The following is a 13,987-nucleotide window of genomic DNA, read 5'->3' as shown; positions in this document are numbered from 1 at the left end:
TGTTTGAGTCAGGGTTTCTTTGTGTAGCTCTAACTGTCCTGGCACTCGATTTTCTAGTTCGATTGCAATGATAGTTGGTTCATGGAAATAATCCCACATTTAATGTAAATACTACTACAAACCTTCCTAGTGGAACTTTTGCTGAATCCCATAGCTTATGGAACATTATGGTTTAACCTTTACTTATTTCAAGAAATCTATATTTTATCCCTTTTGGTTTTCATTCGACATATTAACTATACATAAGAATGTTAATGTTCATGCTTTCATTTATTTTGTAATATGCCTTTTGCTAGTGAGTCTCTGCTTAATTTCTCAGTTTAACTTCTGAGAAGATGCATAGTATGGCTCTGATTAGCTTTTAATTTGTTTAGATTTGTTTTATAAACAAACATGAGACATATTTTTTGTGCCAATGAGAAGACACTGTATTCTTTGACCATCAGATCTATTCTGCAAGCATTTGCTGGTTTTGTGACATACTTTCAAGTTCTTTGTTGATTTTTCTGTGTGAACTGTCCATTTGGGAATAGTGGAGTGTTAATTTCCTGACTAATACATTAAAATCTATGCCTTATCTTAAGTAGAGAAATATTTGATTAATGTAATTGAGTGTTCCAGTAAGGTGTGTATAAATACTTACTTTATACATTTATTTATATTGAATATTTATTTTATTAGCCTGTTATATAGGCCTTTTTGGTTTCATATTACCCTTTCTAACTTAAACAATGTTTCAGATCAATGCCGTTGTCTCAGCTTACTTTTGAGATCTGTTCATGTGTTGTATATTTTTCCATCATTTCTCCTTAGGTGTCTCTGTATCTCTGCCAGTACTAAGCCCCCTGAAGATTTCAGGAAAAACATCATTATGCCACGGAAACTTCTCTGGAAGTCTTGGTGTCTGGAGTTTGCAGGCAGAAACTTCTCGAATCTCAGGTGACTAGGAAAAGGTGATGGAATAGGAAGCAAGCTACTTTAGGAAGCTCAGGACCTGCTTCCAGAGTCTAGGTACCTTGGGCAAGTGCTTCCTAAAGTTTCAGTACTTCCCAATAGTTCCACCAGCGAGGAACCAAGTATTCAAACGCAAAGAGCACATTTAAACCCTAACAAAAGGAGACTGTGAGACTGGAAGTAGGAAGTACTGAGAGAGGTAACAGAATGCACACAAGAAAAGCAGAAGGGAAATTACTCCGGCCGTGGGGCAAGCAAGATGCGGAGACAGGAACCAGAAAGACAGTGGAATGCTGAACAACTGCAACGTTTGATAAATACTTACGGAAATTCCACAATGGAACCAGACACTTTACAAGCTAAAACTAAAAACAATGGAATTTGTAAAAACGTACTGTCCGAACTGTTATCTCAAGCTTCAGTATGTATTTATCAAGATTCCCAGTCAATCATTGTGGGTGCGAATATGTGTCACTCAAAATTATTCTGAATTTTTTTTCCTTTCAGTCGAGAATAATATTATAACGTTTAATCTAATTTTTTAAGTTGTTACATGGAAGAAATCTAAAGATAAAAAAAATATACTTTAGAAAGCTTTGTCATAAAAAGGGTGACACATCATAGCTAGAGGGCAAATTAAAGAACTGAGCCATACGCCTTCCAGCTGTCTGATGAGAAATCCAACCTGGATCCAGTGAAACTAAAACGTGTTAGGTTTTAATACCGAAAGCACAGTCCTTGTTAAAGATGCAGACCACACACAGCTGTGAGAACTTTGAGTTCCTCTCCACTGCCACCTAGAGGCATTGAATACAAAGGCTTGGCAGCCTTGGGGAATTAGAATTTGTAATAGCCTTCACTCTTACCATCTTAATAAAGCATTTATTCTTCTTCACAATGTTCTCTCAACCTGCCTTTTCCTCTCTGTTTTTCTTACTTGTTTCTAAGAATATCCAGATGGCTCTTTTGCAGGACTATCATGAAAGTCAGCACTCCTCCCAAGCCCTGTTTGGTATTAGATTTCTTGTTATATCTTCAGCAAGTTTCTACAGCTTCCTTCACTTACTCCCTGTCAACAACTGTCGTGTCTGTGGACACATACAGAATTACCTATGAAGCACAATAGTCGTGTGTGTCATAATTTGGGAGTTCAATAAAGCTCCTGGTTTTTTTTTTTTTTTCCCCATTCTAATTATGAGTTTGCTTTTCTCTCCTCTATGCAGCACCCCCACGGTGAGTCTGATGGCAGAGTCTGGTTGTCAGTTTCACAGCTGGGAGGAGGGAACCTCAGTTGAGCATTAGCCTCCCTCGGATTGGGCATGTCTGTGGAGCAGTTTCTTTTTCTTTTTCTTTTCTTTTCCCTTACTTCACAGAATATATTTTAAAACACACAGAATAAAATAAGATTGCAAAGGAAAACAATCATGTTGAAACAGCTGTGCAGTGGGGAAGCCGAATTGATGGTACAAGCATTTCAGACTACCCGTTTAAAGAAACAAGGTGAGAACTTGTCAACTAACACTTCAAGTAAACTACAGTAAACTTTCTCTGTGTGCATATTCTTCAGCTCTTGTTTATTCTGCAAATTTGATGATGTATTCTAATTACTGAACCATGAATGTTAATATGCTAAAGAAAAGTAGAAAATGATTTTTAAATGATGAAAGATAAATTAGCATAAACAAATATATTAAATAGTAAAACTGTATCCAAAAGGAGCATGTCTTGATTGTTAATTGACGCAGGAGGGCCAGCCCACTGAAAGCAATGCCATCCCTAGGCAGATGTTCCTAGGCTGTATAAGAAGTGTGACCAATTGCAAGCCTAAGAGGAATCCAGAAAGCATAAATTCTCCAGGGTCTCTGTTTCTGTTCCTCTTTCCAGCTCCTGTAAGCTGCATCAAACCCTCCCTCTCGCCAAGTTGCTTTAGGTCATGGTGTTTATCACAGCAACAAAAACCAAACTAGGACAGTTAAGTAAATAGCATGTTTTTTTATCTGCCTCTCACAGAAGGCACATCTTCATATCGGCTTTGTCACATGCTGGTAAGCGCGTACCTCGGGGACTTTTATCCAACAGAGACATAGCGGTGCTCGACCACAGGCATGCTTATTCTCTCTGCTTAATGCGATGTCACATTAGCAGGTGACTGCGAAAATTTAAGTTCCCACTATTTAAAAGAGGTGCGCTGGAGAGTTTTTATGTCCACTTGACAACAAGTAAAGTCATCTGAAAGGAGGGAATGCCTCCGTTAGGTCGAAATGTAGGGCCTTTTTCTAAAATAATGGTTTCCTGGGGAAGGCTCAGCCCATTGTAGGTCCTGCCCTCAGTGGCTGGTGGTCCTGGGTTCTATAAAAAAGCAGGCTAAGCAAGCCATGAGAAGCAAGCCCATGAGCAGCACTCCGCCATGCCTCGAGGCTCCTGCCCTGCTTGAGATCCTGCCCTGGGATCCTTCCATGATGGGCTACTATGTGGAGGTGTAGACTGGAGTGGAAATTTCTGATTCCTTTGGAGACACAGTTGTGTCATGTGATGCTTTTGTGGGCGTGTCTTGTGAGAGCGCATGTGTTGTTTGGCTGAAACAGACAGGTGAGAGGGCATGTGATGTTTAGCTGGAGAGGATGCTTGAGAGGGCACGTGACGTTTGGTTTGGAAAGCATGTTGGTGGAACCCCACAGCGGGAGGATGCTCTTGTATTGCAACGCCACCTTGCAACATTTCACTGGTCTTCACTTGTCCTGACTTCACAGGAAGAAACTTGCCAAAGACTTGGTTGTGGTATTCCAGCTGATTCTTGTCAACTTCCGCTGTCTCATGCTGACTCGGCTGAGCCTTGCTGATCAAGCTGCTGCTTGCTGTCGATTCATCTTTGGTATTTGCTATTGAGCTGGACTTCTGGGATCCTGACACAAAAGATTGGAATCACCACAACTACTTCTGAACAGGTCCACAATTCCTTGTCCTACTAACCATCTTTCTCCCTTACCTTTGGGTGGTGGGCTAGAAGGAAAAGTTGAAGCATTTAAAAACCTTAAAGTAGGCTCTCAAAAATTTAAGCCTACAGTAAGCCAAGGCAACCCCTGTACTTCCCCAACTTTCTTTTGGTCACGGTATTTCATCATAGTAATAGTCACCCTAACTACAAGAGCACTCCATTTTACCATATCTACTAGGGACTTTGTGAGGGACTTTGTGAGGGACTTTACAAACACCGGGGCTGGCAGAGTAATGATATGAATGAAGCAGGAAGGAAATCTACTTCAACATGATTCAATAGCCAGCATTGATTCAAACTTCTGAAATGTAATACTGGGCAGTTTATTTTAGCCATATTTAAACATGACACAGTTGGAGGAAAAAACAAAAAAACGTTCCCTGATGAAAATTAACTCAAAGCTTAAGACATCTTTACAGGGAAACTCTTTACAAAGTAGAAATGGCCTCTTCCATAAAGATGGGTTCTGTTGACTCAGAAATGAAGTTAAAGATAAGCATCTGGGGATAACGACTGGGTAAATATAATAGCCTGTGGAAGTCAGGGTTGGCCTGGCTCTAAGATAGCATAGAAGTTAGCTAGACTGTTGTAAAGTACAAGCGACATCTCTCAGAAGAACAGGTTCTGTTGCCTGAGAAACAGTGCTGAAAATCTAGAGAAGAGTCTGGTAGAAACAAAACTAACAGTCTTGGGATCTGAGTGAGGCCTGACCCTGCAGACAAGAAAGACGACCAGATTATAAACTACATACATGCCCAGAGGTCTGTGTGGAAGACAGGTATACGTCTCCCCCACTGGAGCTCAGCCTGTGTGTTTAACATTCTGGACTTCTAGTGTTTATCTGTGAGCTCGAGAACCTCGTGCCCTCTACAGACTTTGTTTTTGTTTGACTAGTTTTCACTTCTGATTCCAAAAGGTGAGGAGCTCTCAGGTCCTTTCATTTTTCCTTCACGCAATAGTATATTTCTATCTTTTGCCCATTTTACAATTAAACTTCTTTTGAGCATTTCACTGATAAAGTAGTTCCATCTATACTTGAGATATTAATTCTTGGTAAACATGAACAAAATATTTAGGTATTATCTTCTTCATAATTATGGTCATGAGATCAGGCACATTCAGGGTGGCATGTCTGTAGACATGTCCCAGCATTATTGAGGAGATATTGCAGTTGATAAATGCTGAGGAAAAAGTCACTTACCTTTGGGAATATGGCTATATGGGAATATGGAATATTGCTCTTAGCCACATACCCACATGTATATAGGCAGCAATAATTGAGTGGGTTACTAATAAGTTTTTTAAATGAGAATACAGATGTCTTGGGCCTGTGGCTCTTACAATCTTTTTTCCAGTCTCCCTGAGACAGACATGAAAAGGGTTAGAGGCTGTGTTGCAGATGGATCCATTGGGTTTGGGCATCCCTGGTCCCTTACTCTGCATTTTCACATGTTATGTATCTCTGGGAGAGAACTGAATGCCGCAATGCCTTGTGGATCTAAAGAGTGTATTTGCAAATAGTGTGTGTAAAAAATATTTCAGGTCAGACAAGGCTAAACATATTTACATACATGAATATACATGCACATATAAATAACTTCTGTTATTATACAGAACTATAAATAGTGATAAACGTCATAGAATTGCAAGGTTTTTTTTTCTCTATATCTTAAATTATTTACATTACCTAATTCTTACATGGACAAAGCAGTAACTCTATAAAAATTGTAAAGAAATTCAAATGCAACTCAGCTATGTCTATCTTGGAGAGCTTGAACAAGCTCCTTCAATTTTTATCTTCGTGTCCTGAAAATCACTGAGAAAGCACATACAGAATTATCATTTAATAGATTCTTGATATGTTTTGTTTAAAAGAAGAAGAAAGAAAGAAAGCACAAACTTAGGCAGGAGGTAGGAGGTCACCCACTCGTGGGGTTTGGAGAGCGGTATTGGTGGTTGTGTACTATCAATACTTTTAAACGTGTATGAAGCTTTCAAAGAATGAAAAATGTTATTTACAAATAATAATCATTATGCCTCTTACATTGGTCTCATTTAGGAAATTATTATTTAAGAAAATTTCCCAATTCCCAAATATTTCCTGAAAAAATGTTTCCCTAGTGATATCAGGATTCTACATTATATATTAAGAAGCTTAATCCATTTTAAAGTTGCTTTGTAATGGTGTAGTCAGTTTCTCTTCCTGTGGCCACATGCTTTGGATCTAAGTCAATGTGGAAAAATGTGACAGAGGAAGCTGGTTGTGCCACACAGGCCAGGCAGCAAACACACCAAAAAATACAGTGGCCCGAGGCAGTCGCCCCTCTCAAAGTTACAGCACGGGGGACTTATTGTCTCTAATGGGGACCCACTTCTTAGTAGCCTGTTGAGCTATGAACTTACTCATGAATTCATTCAGCATTGATCAGCATTCTCACTGTTTAGTTACCCAATGGTGCTCACAACGAGGAGCCAAACTTTCCACACAATCTTCAGGGATGTGCTATATACAACTCATAACAAAATGTTCTTTTTACACAATAAACAGTTATTGTGTCTTACTAGAAAATGAGAGGGTTTTAAATAAGCTTCACAAAGAACTCACAACTGCAATCTTGATCCTGTTGGTAATCCTGGCCTTTCTCCTTTCATATACATTATGTATAATAATATGGCTTGACTTATTATATTTCACTTTATTGCATCTGCCCTGCCTTCCAGTTTTCCTTCTGTTTCTGTCTACCATTATATTAATTGTGAGATTCTCTCCACTTCTACAAGGTAATAAACCTGACTTCCCAACTTATCACTTACATCTCCTGACTTCCTTACAAACCTGACTCCCCAACTTATCAATTACATCATTAATGTAATTTGTTTTGTTTTCTTAAAGCAGCTTGTGGATTTTCAGTGATTTAAAATTCTTTGCCGATGTGTGTTACTTCTATACTTTATATTTGCTTAAATATCACAAATGAGACATGATATTATTAGTGCAATATCTCATTGACAATTGGGCTTTCAATGGTCCTCTATTACTCAGACAAATTATACTAGGAAATGATATGTTTTTAGTTTTCTGTTGTTTTTTAATATTCAATAAACTGTCAAAACATACCATGCTCCTAGTTGTAAAACTGTTGGAAAACTCTCCTTTCTTATGAGGTATCTCCTTTATATGGTCATTTTTAAAGTACATTTTAAATTAAAGTATAATTATATAACTTCCCTCTTTTCCTTTCCTCCCTCCAGCCCCTACCATTCTTTGGTGGTTTGAAAGAGAGTGGCCCCCATAACTCTAGTATTTAAATGCTTGGTTCTCAGTTTAGTGGGCTATTTGGGAAGAATTAGGAGATGTGACCTTGTTGAAGAAGGTGTGTCACTGGGGAACAACAGATTTTCAAGGGTTTTTTTTTCTTTGTTTGATTGATTGATTGATTGATTGATTGACTGTTAGGTATTACATGGGATACTTTTTTTTAATTATTATTTTATTTATTTACAGTTCAGCCATTGCTCCTCTTCACAGTCCCCTGTCCCACAGTTCCTCATCCCATTCCTCCTCCCCTGTCTCCCAGATCATGCTCTCCCACCACCTCTCCTCTCTCTGAGGCCTCAAGTCTGTGCTTATAGACAGGAACCTAGCATGGCTGTCCTCTGAGAGGCCCAACTAGCAGCTGACTGAGACAGTCTTTCAAATTTTAAAGCACACAGCTTCTGGTTAGCTCTACCCCTCTCTCTGCCTCATGGCTGTTATCTTGACATGGACTCACTCTCTGAAACTGAAAGCAAGCCCCAATTAAACGCTTTCTTCTATAAGTTTCTTTGATTACAGTGTTTCTTCACAGCTATAAAAAAAAAAGTAACCAAGACATGGTCATTTAAGAATAAAGCTTAATTAAAACACTCAAAGGGCTCTCATACAGTAAATTTAACTGATCCACTGTCATGTGATTAGTGTGGTTTATTAATATTGAATCATTTACTATTATTGTTCTCTGTAGTCTTTAATTCTTCTTCCTTTTCATTCTTCCTGAAAGACAGAAAAATTAACAGTATGGTTGCTATTGATGGGGTTTGTTTAGCCATGCTGACTCTGGAATCATTCATTCTTCTATATTCTCTACACTTCAAGTATATATTAAATCAAAGATACCCATTTTTAACATAAGAGACAATAATTAATAAATAAAGTATATCATTAATCTTTCACAACTAATCTGCAGCGTAAAGAAGACTTTCAAGTTATCTCTCATGTAATTTATCACTGTCTTTTATTTCCTGAGAAGAATGAAAGTGTCTCTGATCCAAAGAGATGGCAGGACATACTGGGTAAGTTCTTAGAGATACATATGAAAATGCCAAAATATACTACTCTAGATATTTCGTGTCTTCATTACACCCTTTATTCTTATGTTTCTTCTTCTTCTTTTCTTGTGCAGAGGTTATAATTAAAGTTTATTTAGTTAGTTATTATTAGTTCTTTGAGAAAAGTAACATTATTTCCTGTAAAATTTTCCAATAACTTTATTTTTAAAGTAAATAATTGAAAACTAGGTCATATCATATTCAGAGGTTAGGCACTACCCCTGTTTAAGAGATAGGGCCACCCAACCATCTCCAAAATTTTAACCCAGAATTGCTCCTGTCTAAAGGAAATACAGGGACAGAAACCAACCAAAAGACCAAACCAAGGGTCTTATAACAGAGGGGAGCTGCATATAATTAAAGCACACACTTGTGATAACTTACGAGTTTTCAACTTAAACCTTCAACTTTCAAAATTAAAAACTAGAGTTGAGACTTGGCCTTGTAAATGAAGTAAGAGGAAGTGTGTTGGTCAGGCTTCTCTAGAATAACAATATGATAGAAATGATATCTAGAAGATTGAAGTGATAGACATTCCCTGTCTCCCAATGGAAAGGCCAAGAGTCTGATAGTGTATTTGTCTCAGCTGGTCTTCAGTCAATGTTGGAATCCCAAGGAAGATGGTTCTCATACCAATGAAGTAATGCCTCAGCAACAGAATAGATGAACTTGCAAGCAAGAATGAGATCAAGCAGGAAAAAAAAAAGCTTCCTTCTTTGTCTTTTTACATGAGCTATCATCAGAAAGTGTGGCCCAGATTTATGGTGGATCTACTGAACTCAAATAATCTGAATTTAGAGGGGGTCTTCCCACCACAAATGATCCAATCAAGAAGACATACAGACAAGCCTAATTGCTTGTGTTTAGTTGATTCCAGATATGGTCAAGTTGACAAATCATATTAGCCACCACTTGAGGTTAGGAAGAGGGCTTGTAGGTAGGGGTTTTGTAACCGAGGACACTGAGAAAAAACAGTGCCAACTCTCATGGCATTACAGTTACAATGGCAAGTGTAAGCTATGTAGCATTAAAATGACCTGAAATGCATAAATTCAATGTACTTTTGTCTTTTTAACTTAAAAAGGAATGTTTCCTCACTATGTAGAAAAACTGTTACCAGGGAGAAGAGAGCTATTTCCAATTCCAATATCAATATTGTTAATAGTACAACATGGTATCAGTGATAACAAACACTAAAAGTGTCTTCCTAATATAGACTAGTGTGTATCTCCAGAGCCCACTGGCCCTGCATTGATGTATCATTTTAAGCCACCATTTTCTCTTAAACTAGTTGTATTGAGCACATCACAGTTGAAGTAAAGATTTTCATGCTTCTGTAGTTTCCTTAACAGAAAGGAGTGATTGAGAAAGCAAAACAGTATAAGCAACTTACCAAATGTAATTGGAAAGTATCACTTACCTGGTCCTTCAAACACTTGTTTAATTAATACAGCTTTAGTGGTGACAGTTACATGCTTACTGAGAATGCTTAATTAAGAAACACGATTATGAAATTAGTAAAGATACTAAAGGAAGCCATCTGGACATTCAGTCTCTCCACCCATAATGCTTGTGTTCATGTTATGTTTTTAAAGTGCATCTAGGAACAATTTGGAGCGCTGATAGAGCAATACCAGATGCACTCTCTGAGCTGATTATGAAGCAGATGGTTTTACGATCACATTTGTGTTGTAAAAGGTGCCATTCTATTATATAAGATTCACATTTATGACACATGCTCCTTGTTTAGCATAGTCCTCCCATCAGAGCATCTCACATACTCCTTTATTCACATCTGTTCTGTAAGTGTGCAGATTGATTCTCCAAGGAGGAGGAATACATTTCCCAATTACACTGTTGAAAGGATGTTGTATACATAGCCCTGATTTTCATATTGACATTATGAGATCAGTAGAACTTACAGTATAGGCAATGATGGAAAATCAACATGGATATTTAAAAAGCAAACTGGAATGTATCCAGTTCACAAAAGTCTATAATCCATGTAATCTAGTAAGGTTTAATATGGCCATTTAGGTTTTTTGTGTGCAATAAACACTACAGGGTTGTTTAAGCTTGAAGTATACCACAATCTAGATGTAAATCTTTATTAAGAACTATAAATCAAGATTATTATTCTGAGAATCTTAAATAATAGATAACATCTGCCTTAATAATAGAAAACAAATGTCTCCATCAAAATATGCCTTTCTGAAGAAGCCAATTAGGTCACTGTGCCTGTTGTATATACAGTAAAGTTTAATTTTTTTACTATTTTTAGAGGCATTAAAACTGTAAGCATAACCTTGTCTTTTCTGTAAACTCAGGCTTATGTGTCTTCATAACCTGGCACTTTTCCCTGCCTAATCTGTGGAAGTAAATTAATTTCAGATTTGAGTGGCCCCATGGGAATACTCCTACAATCTGAATTTGCTAAATCTGTGCTACTGTGAGAAGATCATATTCATTTAATTAGCATTTCTTAACTACCTACAAATGCTCCTGGAATACCCATTGGGAAGAAAAATTTAAATAGATCCTTGTACTTGCCTTCAAGGAAATATTTATCAAGCTCAACAAGGTACTCCCAGTGGTGCAACAGGAGCACTATTATCTTGAGAGTACCCAATAATCATCTAATGACACTTAAGGGTCACTCAATAGGAAGAAATTTATGTCTGGATCTGTAAACCTAAACTATCACCTATAGCTGATGAGGTCACAGATGTTAAAGGATAACATATTACTGCCAATATACTGTCTAAACTAATCTAATTTTTAAATGTATTCTAAATTCTTGAACCTGCATGAATATGTCTCTCTCTCTCTCTCTCTCTCTCTCTCTCTCTCTCTCTCTCTCTCTCTCTCTCTCTCTGTGTGTGTGTGAGTGTGTGTGTGTGTATCTCACCTTTCTTCAAAGATGCTTCTTTTGGCAGCAGATGAAGACCATTCCAAAGCCATGATCAAAATCCAGGGACAATAGAATGTAGGGTGTCCATCTGTAATTGACACATTAACAATGCAATTTTTATACCTATGGTTCTGAAAAATTTGGAGAAGAGGACTGGAAGATTGTAAGAGTCATAAGACTGGGATGTTTCCTAAGGGATAGTGTCTTCTAAGTATGAAAGAGCTGCTCCACCCTTAAAATCTCAAAACTATAGTCATCTAAACAAGAACTACACACTGATATCACCAATGACATGCCAGTGTGGATGGGAAAAATCCCACAAGGCCTTACTCCTAGATAAAGAGCTACGGGGAACTAATAATGTCTGCTGAGAGAAGAATCAGTCTTCTTCAGAGATAAGCTCCTGATGGGTTACCCAATCTCAAGTGGTCAGACTAAAGTATATACTAGTATCAGCAAAACCAGATGAACTCAGTAGTCTGTGTTTAGATATGTATGCATATGTGTATGTGTGTGTGTGTATATATATGTGTGTGTGTGTATATATCACAAAAAAAGAAGAGGTTATGAATTTGAAAGGGGGTGGTAGTGACATAGGAGAAGTCATCAGGATGGAGGATAGAAAAGTAAAAATAATGATAGTATTCATGTATGAAATTCTTTTGAAAAATCCTAAATTTTTAATTAAAAAATTAATTAAATACAGTTTATGCCCCTCCCCCAAAGGAACAAAAGAAAGAATGCTTGATAGTCAGAATGAATCAATTTAATAAATTTTAATGAGATTTATTACAAAGTAAAATTTATTAAGAGTTACCAAAACTCATTAATAATAGCAACTTCTGATACTTTGTGTTTCGATAGTTGCCCTGAGATCAATTTTTAGTTGTGCAAATCAGTGGCAAGTTTTTATTAAATATAAAATAAAATCATTTTTTATCAATTAAAAAAGAAAATAATTGTATGTAATTATGGATGCATATATGTGTGTGTCAGAGAGAATTGCATAGTAGGTATATTATATATATAACTATATATATTATATATAATTACAAACTTGTAATACTATAATGTGAAACAAAATTACCCACGTGGTTGCATATATTGGAGAGAGGTTATACTGTTATAAACAAATGTTGAAGTGTAGTTCAATGAAAGGCCTAAAGATATAGGAAATGAAGGAGAAAGCATAAGTCGCAGAAAGTGTACTGGTGGGACCTAGAGAATTAAACTGTGTAAGGGTGGAAAATGTAATCAGTCAGGGAAGATATACAAGTTACAGGAGTGTGGGCATCTTGGGCTTCCAGCGACAGATTAAACAGATGGTTCTTGAGGAGCAGCCCTAGGGGTCTCTGATACCAACTGGAATGATAATGCTTTAAATGATGGAAGGATGCATGGGTCTTGCCAGAAGCATGCCTGAAGACTAAATATTTATCATTTATGGAAACCAGTGGGAATAGCCTCAGCAAAGTCACTGATCTTTGGACAGCTGGAGCACTGTGGGAATTACAAATCACTCCTGAGAACTAGAATATACAGCCCAAGGCAGAAGGGAGGGGATCAGAAATGGCCCTTAGGTCACTGTTTGTTACAGTTAAGAGAGGAGAGAGGGGCTCCAAGGCTGTTGCAATGTGTGACTGCACCTGATGATGAGGCAATGTACATTTTTTTAAAGTTAGAGGGGTCTTTTGTTTTGTTTGTTTGTTTGTTTGTGGCCAGAAGAAGATATTTAATTGGATGAAAAGAGTCTTTCCCTTTTTGAATTGTGTTTTCTTTTGACAATGCAACAACTCAGTAGTATCATAAAGTCCCAACAGCAGCTTGAACTTGACACTCCCCACCCATCTGCCACCATCAAACTACAGAATGACAATTATATATTGTAATGAAAACAGCAAAGTTAGTTGCATGTTTTTCACAGATAACTTAGCATCTGTAATTTGGGAGTTTGTGGTGCTTTGAATAGGTATGACACCCATAGACTCATGTGTTTGAATGCTTGGTCCGTAGGGAGTGGCACTATTAAGAGGCGTGGCCTTGTCAGAAGAAGTGAGTCTCAGGGACTTTGAGATGGCTCATGCTCAAGCTCTGCCCAGTGTGGCACACACTCCTTCTGCTGCCTGGGAACCAAGATGCAGCGTTCTCAGGTCCTTCTCCAGCACCGTGTCTGCCTGAGCTCTGCCCTGTTTCCCACCATGATGATAACAGACTAAATCTCTGAAACTGTCAGCCATCTTCAATTAAGTGTTTTCTTTTATAAGAGTTGCTGTGGTCATAGTGTGTCTTCACAGCAATGAAAACCCAAACTAAGAAAGAGTTTTTATGACTACAAAAATTATTCAATATTTACCAACCAATACAAGAAATAGGAAAGGTTTTTTTGTGTGAAGACTTAGCTTTATTATTTAAATATCATCTTTTAGCAATGTTACAGATGACCATTTTTGTGTTCCTCTGTTTTTCTTCCCTTTACATCCATGAATACACTGTATTTATATCAGACTTTCCCCTTCCTCCTCCAACTCTCCTTGTGTCTCCACTAACAGCTCCTCCTGAATTCATATTAGTATTTCCCATACCTACATATTTAGTATTTGTCCCAGAAGAAAACACCCTCCTTCCCACTTCACTCACTGACTGCCTATAATTTTTTGTTTAGTGGTAGGGCCCTATGGAATTTTTCCACATTAATGAGGAGAGTTAACTACTACCATGTTGCTAAGTTGATAACTTCTAAGTGTGGTTCCTGATACCCG

Source organism: Arvicanthis niloticus, chromosome 14 (assembly GCF_011762505.2).
Source record: "Arvicanthis niloticus isolate mArvNil1 chromosome 14, mArvNil1.pat.X, whole genome shotgun sequence".
Lineage (NCBI taxonomy): Eukaryota > Metazoa > Chordata > Mammalia > Rodentia > Muridae > Arvicanthis > Arvicanthis niloticus.
Note: the sequence above shows the minus strand (reverse complement) of the source record.